The 15,775-nt window shown below is 39.0% G+C and overlaps 1 long non-coding RNA gene across 1 annotated transcript in view; it reads left to right on the top strand.

Moving 5' to 3' along the window:
• Positions 1–14,200, top strand: part of LOC117509830 — a 26,236-nt gene extending 12,036 nt beyond the window's left edge. Inside the window, exon 3 of the long non-coding RNA XR_004560550.1 lies at positions 14,188–14,200. This is a non-coding gene — a long non-coding RNA (uncharacterized LOC117509830). The remainder of the gene's footprint in view (positions 1–14,187) is intronic.
• The last annotated feature ends 1,575 nt before the right edge of the window (positions 14,201–15,775 follow it).

The following is a 15,775-nucleotide window of genomic DNA, read 5'->3' on the forward strand; positions in this document are numbered from 1 at the left end:
GAAGACACTATGTCTCAGACGAGCTGCCAAGCTCCGAAATGACTCATGCGTGATGGAGGCAGGGCGGATTTTTAGGGGGGACTATTCAGTCTGCGACACCGTCACTCACCATGTTGTTTACACGCTGCTAGGATGTGAAAGCTGAGCAGTGATTGTTTCAGACAGATTGCGTGGGGCCCTACTTCTCATTGAAAAAAAATTAGAAACGTTATTTCTTTCCTCTGGTTTATATCTCACTACTGTTTAGACTTTTTTAATTGAACTCTGTGAAATGTACTTTTGTATAGTTTTAACAAAATTATTGTGTATAGATCATTTAAACCCACTTCACTGGAAAGAAACGATTTTTCATCCAATCGGCTAATGATCTGGACCTAAGAGAAAAGGCAAAAAAAAAAAAAAAACACCACCTGCCTCACCCCTCTGTCTAACAGGGAGGTTATGTTCCAGGGCAAAGTCACCGTAAACCTGGACACGGGAACGTAAGCTCTAATCGACCTGATCCAGAGGTGTCCTCTCTTCTCTGAAGTTGCTGCCAAAAATTCCACCTCCCCTTTATGCCCCCCGCTCCCCTGCTGAGCTCACACCTGGTGAAGTCTCAACCGATCAAGTGATGTATCTGTGTGGGTGCATTTCTGCATATTTGCTGCCCTCTCTGCACCTCGTTGCTTTACCAATAATGTGAGATTCCTCCAGAACCATCTATTAAATCTCTATGACACTTTAAAGACATGACAGGCGAGTATCAAGTGTGTGCAAGCACACACACACACACACATAAGTTTGTATCTTATAGTGTGGAATGGAAGTATGTAAAAAAAAAACATATGTGTTGCTGTCACTTATACTCCAACAGGTTAAATGTAGAATTTAGCTTAAGAATTGTAAAATCATCCCAGGCACATTCATCAGACACATAAGAATACAGAATAGAGAAATAAATAACTACATACTTATACTGCAATCATATAATACGTACTCTTAAAAACTGGGCCTGCAAGATTTTTATTCTATACTTTGGCCTTCTGTGGTTTTAGCCCATATTTCCCATAATTATACCCTGGTTGATTTTACATAATATACTTTTACAATAACGTCAGATTGACATAGCTACGTGTTATTAGCTAGTTATTATAATAATGTTAAGCAACATAATGAACAAATTAACACTTGTAAAGACCACAAGCATGCAACATTATTTTCTCTTGTTTTTGTTTGATTGTTTGTTTAGTTCCCCCCTTCATTTTCAACACTTTTCTGTTATTGCTTTAAGCATTAATTCTTTAACCATATAGTACATAATTTTATTAAAGTGAAGGGTATTAAAGTGGATATGACACTTAAAAATTTAGGTAAAACTGATATAAATATCAAAAATATACATACAGTATAGTAAGTTGAAAGCTGTTTTAATCATTATCACTGAGAAATAAAGTTTGTACAGCTTCTCAAAAGTGTGTTTCTTGGAAAGCGCGCTGTCAGTGTTCCATCAGCAGTCATGTGATGCCGTGACATCACAGCGTGTAGAGTCCCATCTTTGTCTGTTAGAGTGACAACAGGAACAGATAGACCTCAGCATGGACAGTGACAAGATCGAGAACTTTTGTGACTCCTCTTCAAGTGTGGAATATTTCTGTGAGCAAATTATAATCTGTTTTTAATTACATTTTATGCTTTAGAGAGGCAGCATTTTGTTAAATTAGACAGGGTATCAGCTAGATTCTGTCATTTTAAACATTGTTATTGTTACCGCGTTCATAATCATCTTTTTTGTTGACCTGTGCACTAGGAAACAGGCTGTAGATTGGATAGTGTTTATAAAATAGGTATCTGACACTTTTCAAGGGTGGTAAATTGTGCAGTTTCTATAATGAGTTGGAATGGTGTGTGAGTCCAGAATGTTTTCAGAACCTTAGACCTAATAGTTTTTTTAAGAACTCAGCCCTTTTATTTCCTGTTAATTACTTAATATTTTAATGGTAATTTACTGTCTTAATGAATTTATAAATTGTTTAAGTCCTTGTTATCACATACACAGTATTATTATTATTATTATTATTATTATTATTATTATTATTATTATCATTATCATCATTATTATTATCATCACTATTATTATTATTTCTATTTTGTCATTTGATTTTTAAATGGCCACAATGGAAATAAGTGTTTTCACTTTCTTGAGTCATCCATGTATTTAACATATTTACAGTTATATTATGTACTTACACCGAACTTACTAAATAAAATCACACACGCACTCACACATGTACTAACACTTTTAAAATATAGATGATCTACTGCCCCCTGCTGGAATGATGTGTAAGACCAGGATGTAAATATCAATGTCTATTGTTCAGTGTTGTTAGCTAATATATGTAGCTTCTATAAAAATATTAATCATATCAACGTTCAGTTTTGGCAGCGTTCATCCTTGACCCAAAGTATATAAGCATACCAAACAGCAAATGTCAGCTCTCCACAGTTTGTGTGTGATCAAAATCGCAAGCATGCACAGCTTTTTGTCTTTCTGCAATCTGCTGTAAGCAGGTGCTTTTAATCTGACAAATAAAGACGGCGGTGGAAGGCATTAAAAGCACTACACATTTCACTCATGGTCCCAAAATAACACTTAAGTCATTCACGGTACCAGCAACTTAACACTTAATTAAAGTGACTAAAACAATTGAACTACAAAAACACAATAAATCAGTAACACTAACAACACTGTTAAACATAAACCACAATAACATTTAAATCCTCAAAACCCCAAAATTCCCATGGTGCATTGCAGCACAATGTGCATATTTGCGCTATTTCTGCTTTTGCAGCGTTCATCCTTGACCCAAAATATATAAGCATATCAAACGACAAATGTCAGCTCTCTCCGGTTTTGCAGTGATCGAAGCCATACACACGCACGCACACACTTGGCTATTATAATATAGATCTCATCACAGGAGATGTTAACTGCAAAGAGGCAAGCATCAACCTACTAATGACTTATGAACGTGTGAATTAGAATTCTAATCCATCTTCAATTTAAATGAATATTTTTGCTGACAACTTTGAATAATCTGAGGTTTGAACCCATTATAAGGGCCCCTTCAAACATAGTGCAAAGGTTGGACAGCGTTTGGATGAAAACGGTGAAACAGTGAGAAACAGTTTGAAATTAGTGCACCACGAAACATCGTGCTGACGGGCAGGCGTGCACAAACCTGGTGCGAGAGTTCACGCATGCACCAGTGTCTTTCGGGCAGGAACACACAGTGCCAGCTGTGGCACATTACGCTGCTTATGTGGAGGAAATAAAAATACCAGCCAGTACCTATGGGACCACATTGCACCACTTATGTGAAAAAAAAACAAAAAAAAAAACATATGACCCACTGGACGCAAACTCGCACCATCTAAAAGCTCTGATTGCCAGTCAGAGACTTTACCACTGAGCTACAGAGCTGTTCTTTGAAAGCTGTGGGAATCTGCCTCATATCAGGAAGGATATGGAAGTATTACAAAATAAATTAAAATCACACACCATATAAAAACAACACATTTATCAAGCGAAAGATACAAATATGATCCGTCTGTTTCTCTGTAAATGACCCATGGTCACAGACATACAGTCATGAAATGACATGAATGAGAAGCAGTTCGCTCATCTCATTCATGTCCACATCTGTTGGCGCGTCTCCAACCGGCCACGCTTGTGGACGACGCACTGCAGGACACTGCGTCATGTGGAATAGAGCTCACGTGGGTGACGTGACAATGAGATCACTTGCTGCGTGTTCTGATCTGACAGTCCGTTTCAACCTGGGAGCAGCCTGTACATGTGTGCGCCATGTGTGCACTCGCTGGCTGCAGCATGTCGACACAGTGATATATGTTTTTATTTATGTCCACTTGATAACAGTAAACAGACACACGTGCACGTCACAGTGGGCAGTTGTTTGTCCATGTCCGTCCAAACACAGTACGTGGTGTTCAGCTGGGATGTCCAGATCCACAGATTTACACTGCCGCTTCAGCGGGGGGGGACACCTCCTGTCATCTCAGGGCACACACCAAAGCCACACTCATGTGGGACTTACAGTAGACACATTTCTCTGCAAGTACGAAAGTGATTGTCTGCAGTCTGCTGTCATGCCAAGAGTGCAACTGGCCACGCATTTTATAAGTGCCATGCGAGCGGTGTTACATGTTTGTGCATGTTACCTGGAATTTGGTTGGCGCCTGCCACGAGAGGGTGCGATGGATTCGCACAGTGCACACTTTGTCTTTCAGGCGCTTGTGTGTGCAAATAGTTGTAGCAACAGGTGTATGAGGCATTGGAGGCAGGGATGACATTACATGGTTTGCACACAATTCCTGCATCATTCGCACTAAGTATGCACTTTGTCCAAACTTCGTACTATGGATGAAGCAGCCCTTAGATGTGTTATGGCCTCGGTACATAGGAAGAGTTCAAATGCAAAACCCAGTAAGTATTTTTTTTTTTTTTTTTATGGAGAAAAATGCAGTTGAAAATGAAGATTTAAAGGAAACCATATTCGGAAATGCACAGATGAAAACAGTTTTCTCAAATTCTTTCATATATTTTGCACACTGATGGTCCCCTTGACAGCCAAGTACATGTTGGCCTCAACTAAAAATTTATGGTTTTGGAGATACTGGGTTTTGCATTTGAACCCTTCATATGCACCTTTTTATTTATTTATTGAAATCTTATACATTACAGCGCATTACCAGTGTAATGGGGAGGTGATAGTCTAGTGGTTAAGCGTTGGGCTTGCCTGACTGGAAAATCACTAAGGGCCCTTGGGCAAGGTTCTTAATCCCCTAGTTGCTCCTGGTGTGTAGTGAGTACCTTGTATGGCAGCACCCTGACATCAGGGTGAATGTGAGGCATTATTTGTAAAGCACTTTGAGTATCTGATGAGCAGGGGTGGTGGCCAAGTGGTTAATGCGCTTGGTTTCAGTGCAGAAGGTTCCGGGTTCAAATCCCACCCCTGCCACATTTCAGGAAGGGCATCCGGCGTAAAACGTGTGCCAATTCAACATGCAGATCCTCCTTGGATTTGCTGTGGCGACCCCGAGTGCAAACAAGGGAGCAGCCGAAGGGACTTACCTTTTACTTTGAGTATCTGATGCAGAATGAAAAGTGCTATATAAATGCAGTCCATTTACCATTACCACTGACACAGAGCAGATTACAATTTGACTTACAGCGTAAATTACAAGTTCATTATGAGGAATTTCTTCCCCTGAGAATTTTATATCTCTTGTTGGCATTTATAAGGTAATACAGTTTTTTGTCATCTGTTTTGTAGCTTTGAAAGAGAAAATAAATGCATGAACATGTTCATTATAGGCTGGCCATCACTTATGAATAAACAAGAATGCATTTTAAAAAATGATAATTTCATTCAAAAATTAAATTTTTACAATCCTATTGTTCCTGGTTTCAGTGGCTGTTTTCCTTATTTACTCAGATGAAGTAAAAAAGTGTTATCTCTTTGTTAGCTGAGTGTCTGGTTTTTGTTTTCCACCTTCAGGATGGTGATTGTGCTCATGTTGTTCTCTGAGGTATTTCATCATGACTTATGGCTCGATCCTGAGGTGGGACCCCCCCCCTTCAGTCCATATGTTTTGACTTGGTTCCAGTGTAAGTGTGGTAAGATACTTGTTATAATGTGGTATGTGGTGGCTTGCACTTGCTGAGACTCTTCTCAAGCTGGCTGGCGTTTTGTTCTTCATGTCAGGATACAATATCCCCCTTGTGAAGGATTTTACAATGAAAAAATAAGTATTGTGGAAACAATCTCTATGAAAGTTACATTCTTGACACGGCCCAACATTTCCATTGCACAAAAAAAGTGCAGATAGTGGGTTAAAAAAAAAAACAAGGTTAATGGGGACATGATGGGCAAAAATTTGTTTCTGTCCCCCCATTTTACATGGTTGTTGTCATATGTTAAACATCCTCAAAATACCACAGTCACGTGACTGTGCATTTAGAAATTCTCCTGTTGTACTAATGCACTCATGCAATATTACAAAACATTCTTTCTGCTTGTATATAGTGTAATCTGTTCCCCTGTATATATTGTTATTCCGCACAGAACTTGATTTCCATATTTTGGTCATTATTTTTCTTTACCTTATTTTTGCATATTTTCACTGTTGTTCTGTGACTGTCTCTGTGCTGCTGAAACATCGGAAATTTCCACGTCATGGGACTATTAAAGGATTATCTTATCTTATAAGCAAAGGTTTGCTTTGTTTTAAACTTCTTCTGGGACATAGGTATGTTGCAGACATATGTCCCAGATAGATGAGAGGGACCGTAAGAAGGGTCGTGGCAAACAACAGCTTCTCTCCATTTAAAGTGACAGGCACAAAAATAAAATGGTTGCTACATTTCCTACACAGTCACATACAAGGGACCTGATTTGCCTGTACATGCCACATATCGGATATGCATTTTGAATATGTAATGGCCCAGTCACACGGCACTTAGCAATCATTTATTTATTTATTTTTAAAGAAAAAAAATCCCATAAAGAATCACAAACAGCTTCATGGTTGAGAACCGTTATACGGGCCTGAGCTTTGTATGAAACATACAGGACTGTGCAAAGGTTTCAGGCACATCAAATTATTTAAAAACAATACAGTTCTGTCAAATATTTCATGTTTTTAATCAATACAAATAACTAAAATGTGATTGTTTTAAATTCATCTTTGGTAACTTGACCAGACAAACTCTTTTAAGTGCTAAAACTAAACAATGCCTTTTAGGCAGTTTCTTGTCATTTATAGTGAAATATGTTGTATTTAATCATGTTTTACAGTCATTTTATTATGAAACGGTTTACAGCGGCAATCATATATTGAACAGTACATATAGCGAGAAATCAAGTTTTTCTTTTAACTGAAGGTTTTATGTCCACCAAGGACGTAATAAAATCATCGTTATTTATTTGTGTGGCTGTCTGTTAGCAGGATTACGTCAAAACTACTGCACCGATTTTGACAAAATGACCACAGATAGATATTAGGATATGGAAGAACCCATTAAATTTTGGAGGTGATCTGGATCCGGATTCTGGATGAAGTTTCACTTGATATACGTACAGTAGTGTTCAGAATAATAATAGTGCTATGTGACTAAAAAGATTGATCCAGGTTTTGAGTATATTTCTTATTGTTACATGGGAAACAAGGTACCAGTAGATTCAGTAGATTCTCACAAATCCAACAAGACCAAGCATTCATGATATGCACACTCTTAAGGCTATGTTATTGGGCAATTAGTAAAAAAAAAAAAAAAAGTAGAAAAGGAGGTGTTCACAATAATAGTAGCATCTGCTGTTAACGCTACAAACTCAAAACTATGATGTTCAAACTGCTTTTTTAGCAATCCTGTGAATCACTAAACTAGTATTTAGTTGTATAACCACAGTTTTTCATGATTTCTTCACATCTGTGAGGCATTAATTTTGTTGGTTTAGAACCAAGATTTTGCTTGTTTACTAGTGTGCTTGGGGTCATTATCTTGTTGAAACACCCATTTCAAGGGCATGACCTCTTCAAGTATTTTGACATATCCAAACTGATCCATGATACCTGGTATGCGATATATAGGCCCAACACCATAATAGGAGAAACATACATATCATGATGCTTGCACCACCATGCTTCACTGTCTTCACTGTGAACTGTGGCTTGAATTCAGAGTTTGGGGTCGCCTCACAAACTGTCTGCGGCCCTTGGACCCAAAGAGAACAATTTTACTCTCATCAGTCCACAAAATATTCCTCCATTTCTCTTTAGGCCAGTTGATGTGTTCTTTGGCAAATTGTAACCTCTTCTGCACATGTCTTTTATTTAATAGAGGGACTTTGCGGGGGATTCTTGCAAATAAATTAGCTTCACACAGGCGTCTTCTAACTGTCACAGCATTTACAGGTAACTCCAGACTGTCTTTGATCATGCTGGAGCTGATCAATGGGTGAGCCTTTGCCATTCTGGTTATTCTTCTATCCATTTTGATGGTTGTTTTCCATTTTCTTCCACGCGTCTTTTTTTTTTTGTCCATTTTAAAGCATTGGAGATCATTGTAGATGAACAGCCTATAATTTTTTGCACCTGCGTATAAGTTTTCCCCTCTCCAATCAACTTTTTAATCAAACTACGCTGTTCTTCTGAACAATGTCTTAAATGTCCCATTTACCTCAGGCTTTCAAAGAGAAAAGCATGTTCAACAGGTGCTGGCTTCATCCTTAAATAGGGGACACCTGATTCACACCTGTTTGTTCCACAAAATTGACAAACTCACTGACTGCATGCCACACTACTATTATTGTGAACACCCCCTTTTCTACTTTTTTTTTACTAACTGTGGTTATACAACTAAATACTAGTTTAGTGATTCACGGGATTGCTAAAAAAGCAACACCCCCTTTTCTACTTTTTGTTTTTTTTTTACTAATAGCCCAATTTCATAGCCTTAAGAGTGTGTATATCATGAATGCTTGGTCTTGTTGGATTTGTGAGAATCTACTGAATCTACTGGTACCTTGTTTCCCATGTAACAATAAGAAATATACTCAAAACCTTGATTAATCTTTTTAGTCACATAGCACTTCTACACTCAACAAAAATATAAACACAACACTTTTGGTTTTGCTCCCATTTTGTATGAGATGAACTCAAAGATCTAAAACTTTTTCCACATACACAATATCACCATTTCCCTCAAATATTGTTCACAAACCAGTCTAAATCTGTGATAGTGAGCACTTCTCCTTTGCTGAGATAATCCATCCCACCTCACAGGTGTGCCATACCAAGATGCTGATTAGACACCATGATTAGTGCACAGGTGTGCCTTAGACTGTCCACAATAAAAGGCCACTCTGAAAGGTGCAGTTTTATCACACAGCACAATGCCACAGATGTCGCAAGATTTGAGGGAGCGTGCAGTTGGCATACTGACAGCAGGAATGTCAACCAGAGCTGTTGCTCGTGTATTGAATGTTCATTTCTCTACCATAAGCCGTCTCCAAAGGCGTTTCAGAGAATTTGGCAGTACATCCAACCAGCCTCACAACCGCAGACCACGTGTAACCACACCAGCCCAGGACCTCCACATCCAGCATGTTCACCTCCAAGATCGTCTGAGACCAGCCACTCGGACAGCTGCTGAAACAGTCGGTTTGCATAACCAAAGAATTTCTGCACAAACTGTCAGAAACCGTCTCAGGGAAGCTCATCTGCATGCTCGGCGTCCTCATCTGGGTCTCGACCTGACTCCAGTTCGTCGTCGTAACCGACTTGAGTGGGCAAATGCTCACATTCACTGGTGTTTGGCACGCTGGAGAGGTGTTCTCTTCACGGATGATGCGAAGGAGATGTGTTGCACTGCATGAGGCAAATGGTGGTATCCCCCCCCAATAAAACAAAACTGCACCTTTCAGAGTGGCCTTTTATTGTGGGCAGTCTAAGGCACACCTGTGCACTAATCATGGTGTCTAATCAGCATCTTGATATGGCACACCTGTGAGGTGGGATGGATTATCTCAGCAAAGGAGAAGTGCTCACTATCACAGATTTAGACTGGTTTGTGAACAATATTTGAGAGAAATGGTGATATTGTACATGTGGAAAAAGTTTTAGATCTTTGAGTTCATCTCATACAAAATGGGAGCAAAACCAAAAGTGTTGCGTTTATATTTTTGTTGAGTATATTATTCTGAACACTACTGTACAATTTTTTTTTTCAATTGATAAAATCAATAAAAATATGACTGCATATATTCTTAATAATAATATACTGAGATACAGACAGTTCACAGAAGACTGATACCAATCAAAATTAGGCAATACATTTGATCCTGTTTACAGTCAATTTTTGTTATAGTGTTGTTTTTTAGGACATCATATTTATACAAATAAGAAGTGTTCGCTATGGTCCATGAAGTGTAATAAATATATTAAACGAAGTGTGACAGTGTATGTTGCACACGAATAAAAGAATGAAGATTACTGAATAGCAAGATGTGTACGATTTTTATTTTATCATTGGGCAAAAATACATCTGTCAGATTTTCACTCTGGATCCAGCCCTGTCCCATATCCAAAAAACATGCAGGTTAGATTAATTGGTGACTCCAAATTGACGGCAGGTCTGTGTGTGTGAATGTGACTGTATGTCTTTATGTAGACCTGTGATAGACTGGCGTCCTTTCCAGGATGTACCTTGCCTTACACAAAGACAGCTGGGATAGGCTCCAGCCCCCATGACCCTTGACTGGAGTAAGCAGGTGTAGAAAATGATAGATGTTTATTGCAATCAGACTATTTGAACATCCACTAATGAGGAAAAAAAATATCTGCATTGTTATTCACATTTGCATTTTGCACAGTGCTTGTAACTGCAAATAGTAAACATTAGCTGGAGATTATCATATTGAGAAATGTATATTTTCAAGGTCAAGTACATTTGAAAGTAGTGAAACCTTTGAATTTAAAATAAAGTTTGCAGAGAAATCAAAATGTTTTAGCTCTTCTCCAGTTACTGAGTTTGTTATAGTATTTCTGTTTTGTATTAAGTTTAATAAGATATTAAAGGCAACACAGGAGGCTTATCTTCACACTTAAGTCCACAAAAAGAGTCAGAAAGTTGTCATTTACTGAACATCTGAGTTTCTCATTTCTGCACAACTTTGGCACGATGTTGGTCCATCAGCCCACAGGGACTAATTGGTTCTGTCCTCATTTTCTCACTCTTACTGAAACCTGGAGCTCAGCATCGAGAGGAAACCCACTGGCTCTGCTCTCACCGATCACATTTGACACCCAGCTCAAATCGCAATTGTTCTGTAAAAAGTGTAATTTATGACCCGTTACCAGAGTTTTCTTTCTGTTTCTGCCTTTCTACTTCTGCCCACTCTATTACTCACATCAGCTCAATATCTTAACAAAGTTGTTTTTCGATTTCTCACGACTCCCATAAAGCGGCTACACTGTGAGAGAGAAACCGTGAAAGCCAAATCTGCAGAGGCCAAAATGGAAACTGAGAAACTCATCAGCCTCATTCATCTTGTCGGATGTGAAGGAAAGAACACCATGAGGGAAAAAGGTTCACACTCGCTGATCCTTGTCAGAATGAATCATATCAGATAACAGCTCACATTTTGAGAATTTTAAAGGAATTTTGACATCAGCAATCTGGAGAAGGAGCAGGGCCTGTTTATTTACGGGATAAAATTATTCAGTCAGGCTGTTCAGGAGAGCTGTGTTTTACAAGAAGGAAAGATGTGAAACACAACGTCTGACTGAAAACATTTTCATGCAGAATTCTTGTTAAGACACGCAGAAAACCTGTGGATGAGCTGCAGACATACAGAGTGCTGCAGACTGTGTTCAACACAGAACAGCTGAAAGATGGATGAGGCTGATGTAATCATTTTGTCATCAGCAAATTTGTCATTTCCTAACTTTGAGTTGGATATGCATATACAGTGCCTTGCAAAAGTATTCGGAATTTCACACATTTTATTTATGCCATTTCAAATACAAAAAGTAAATCAGGATTCTCAATATAAAACCCCAACCTGCAAAAAGTAGGAAAGAAACCCCTGATATTACACAAAAAGATCCCTTTCAAGGTGTTACCAAGTGGAAGGTTTTCTTAAAAAGATTATGTGAAAGTTCAGCTACAATTTGCCAGAAGGTACATCTGAGATGCAAGCCTAGATTTGATGTTTTGGTGAAAGAAAATCCTCCTCTGTACTGCTTCATCATGAAGCTGTATAACTGGTGATGCAAAATGCAAAATATACACTGCAAAATTTCTCCAATCACAGTCACAGAAGCCTAAAGGGTTTTCTGGGTTGTCTGGGTGTCTTGGTGGCTTTCCTCACTCTTCTCCTTCTTGCACAGTTGCTCATTTTTTTGAGAACTGTCTACTCCACACAGATTTACCCTAGAGTGCCATACTGTTTGTATTTCTTCATAACTGATGTAAATTAAGTCCAAGACATATTCAGTGACTTGGAAATGTTCATGTATCCATCTCCTGAATTGTCTGAAGAAAACTGCAATAAAACTGATTATTTACAGGGCTGCTATGAAGAGGATGAAGAGTGGAAAGGCAGTTGGTCCAGATGACATTCCAATGGAGGCATGGAAATGTCTAGGAGAGATAGCAGTAGAGTTTCTAACCAGATTGTTTAATAAAATCTTGGAAAGTGAGAGGATGCCTGAGGAGTGGAGATGAAGTGTGCTGGTTCCTATTTTCAATAACAAGGGTGATGTGCAGAGCTGCAGTAACTACAGAGGCATAAAGCTGATCAGCCACAGCATGAAGTTATGGGAAAGAGTAGTAGAAGCTAGGCTTAGAAAACAGGCGAAGATCTGTGAGCAGCAATATGGTTTCATGCCGAGAAAGAACACTACAGATGCAATGTTTGCTCTGAGAATACTGTTGGAAAAGTACAGAGAAGGACAGAAAGAGTTACATTGTGTGTTTGTGGACTTAGAAAAAGCTTATGATAGGGTGCCAAGAGAAGAGTTGTGGCATTGTATGAGGAAGTCTGGAGTGGGTGAGAAGTATGTTAGGGTAGTGCAGGACATGTACAAGAATAGTGTGACAGCGGTGAGATGCGCAGTCGGAATGACAGACTCATTCAAGGTGGAGGTGGTTACACCAAGGATCAGCTCTGAGTCCTTTCTTGCAGTGGTGATGGACAGGTTGACAGATGAGATCAGACAGGAGTCCCCATGGACTATGATGTTTGCAGATGACATTGTGATCTGTAGTGAGAGTAGAGAGCAAGTTGAGTCTAGTCTGGAGAAGTGGAGATATGCTTTGGAGAGAAGGGGAATGAAAGTCAGTAGAAGCAAGACTGAGTACATGTGTGTGAATGAGAGGGAGCCCAGTGGAATAGTGCAGTTACAAGGAGTAGAAGTGGTGAAAGTAGATGAGTTTAAATATTTGGGGTCAACTGTTCAAAGTAATGGAGAGTGTGGTAGAGAGATGAAGAAGAGAGTGCAGGCGGGGTGGAGTGGGTGGAGAAAGGTGGCAGGAGTGATTTGTGACCGAAGAATATCAGCAAGAGTGAAGGGGAAAGTTTACAAAACAGTAGTGAGACCAGCTATGTTGTATGGTTTAGAGACAGTGGCACTAACAAAAAGACAGGAGGCAGAGCTGGAGGTGGCAGAGCTGAAGATGATGAGATTCTCTTTGGGAGTGACAAGAATGGACAAGATTAGGAATGAACATATCAGAGGGACAGCTCAGGTGGGACGGTTTGGAGACAAAGTCAGAGAGGCGAGATTGATATGGTTTGGACATGTGCAGAGGAGGGACCCAGGGTATATATGGAGAAGGATGCTGAGGATGGAGCCACCAGGCAGGAGGAGAAGAGGGAGACCAAAGAGGAGGTTCATGGATGTGCTGAGAGAGGACATGCAGGTGGTTGGTCTGACAGAGGAAGATACAGAGGACAGGGAGAGATGGAAACGATTGATCTACTGTGGCGACCCCTAACGGGAACAGCCGAAAGACAAAGAAGAAGAAGATACCAAAGCATTCCATTATGTATGCAACCCATCATCTTGACTTTTATATTTTTAATTAATTTGCCTGCTCCCAGACCACCAATAACCAGTAAAAATCTATTTAAGCATAAAAATTAAAAAAGAAAAAATAATATAGCACCTTCAACTGCACCACAGACTAAAACAGTTAAATGTGGTCTATTAAACATTAGGTCTCTCTCTTCTAAGTCCCTGTTAGTAAATGATATAATAATTGATCAACATATTGATTTATTCTGCCTTACAGAAACTTGGTTACAGCAGGATGATATGTTAGTTTAAATGAGTCAACACCCCCGAGTCACACTAACTGCCAGAATGCTCGTAGCACGGGCCGAGGTGGAGGATTAGCAGCAATCTTCCATTCCAGCTTATTAATTAATCAAAAACCCAGACAGAGCTTTAATTCATTTGAAAGCTTGACTCTTAGTCTTGTCCATCCAAATTGGAAGTCCCAAAAAACAGTTTTATTTGTTATTATCTATCGTCCACCTGGTCGTTACTGTGAGTTTCTCTGTGAATTTTCAGACCTTTTGTCTGACTTAGTGCTTAGCTCAGATAAGATAATTATAGTGGGCGATTTTAACATCCACGCAGATGCTGAGAATGACAGCCTCAACACTGCATTTAATCTATTATTAGACTCAATTGGCTTTGCTCAAAATGTAAATGAGTCCACCCACCACTTTAATCATATCTTAGATCTTGTTCTGACTTATTGTATAGAATTGAAGACTTAACAGTATTCCCTGAAAACTCCCTTCTGTCTGATCATTTCTTAATAACATTTACATTTACTCTGATGGACTACCCAGCAGTTGGGGAATAAGTTGTCATTACACTAGAAGTCTTTCAGAAAGCGCTGTAACTAGGTTTAAGGATATGATTCCTTCTTTATGTTCTCTAATGCCATATACCAACACAGTGCAGAGTAGCTACCTAAACTCTGTAAGTGAGATAGAGTATCTCGTCAGTAGTTTTACATCCTCACTGAAGACAACTTTGGATGCTGTAGCTCCTCTGAAAAAGAGAGCTTTAAATCAGAAGTGCCTGACTCCGTGGTATAACTCACAAACTCGCAGCTTAAAGCAGATAACCCGTAAGTTGGAGAGGAAATGGCGTCTCACTAATTTAGAAGATCTTCACTTAGCCCTGGAAAAAGAGTCTGTTGCTCTATAAAAAAAGCCCTCCGTAAAGCTAGGACATCTTACTACTCATCACTAATTGAAGAAAATAAGAACAACCCCAGGTTTCTTTTCAGCACTGTAGCCAGGCTGACAAAGAGTCAGAGCTCTATTGAGCCGAGTATTCCTTTAACTTTAACTAGTAATGACATGAATTTCTTTGCTAATAAAATTTTAACTATTAGAGAAAAAATTACTCATAACCATCCCAAAGATGTATCGTTATCTTTGGCTGCTTTCAGTGATGCCGGTATTTGGTTAGACTCTTTCTCTCCGATTGTTCTGTCTGAGTTATTTTCATTAGTTACTTCCTCCAAACCATCAACATGTCTATTAGACCCCATTCCTACCAGGCTGCTCAAGGAAGCCCTACCATTAATTAATGCTTCGATCTTAAATATGATCAATCTATCTTTATTAGTTGGCTATGTACCACAGGCTTTTAAGGTGGCAGTAATTAAACCATTACTTAAAAAGCCATCACTTGACCCAGCTATCTTAGCTAATTATAGGCCAATCTCCAACCTTCCTTTTCTCTCAAAAATTCTTGAAAGGGTAGTTGTAAAACAGCTAACTGATCATCTGCAGAGGAATGGTCTATTTGAAGAGTTTCAGTCAGGTTTTAGAATTCATCATACAACCCCGGGCAAAAATTATGGAATCACCGGCCTCGGAGGATGTTCATTCAGTTGTTTAATTTTGTAGAAAAAAAGCAGATCACAGACATGACACAAAACTAAAGTCATTTCAAATGGCAACTTTCTGGCTTTAAGAAACACTATAAGAAATCAGGAAAAAAAAATTGTGGCAGTCAGTAACGGTTACTTTTTTAGACCAAACAGAGGGAAAAAATATGGAATCACTCAATTCTGAGGAAAAAAATTATGGAATCATGAAAAACAAAAGAACGCTCCAACACATCACTAGTATTTTGTTGCACCACCTCTGGCTTTTATAACAGCTTGCAGTCTCTGAGG

The sequence above is a fragment of the Thalassophryne amazonica genome, chromosome 5, assembly GCF_902500255.1.
Source record: "Thalassophryne amazonica chromosome 5, fThaAma1.1, whole genome shotgun sequence".
Lineage (NCBI taxonomy): Eukaryota > Metazoa > Chordata > Actinopteri > Batrachoidiformes > Batrachoididae > Thalassophryne > Thalassophryne amazonica.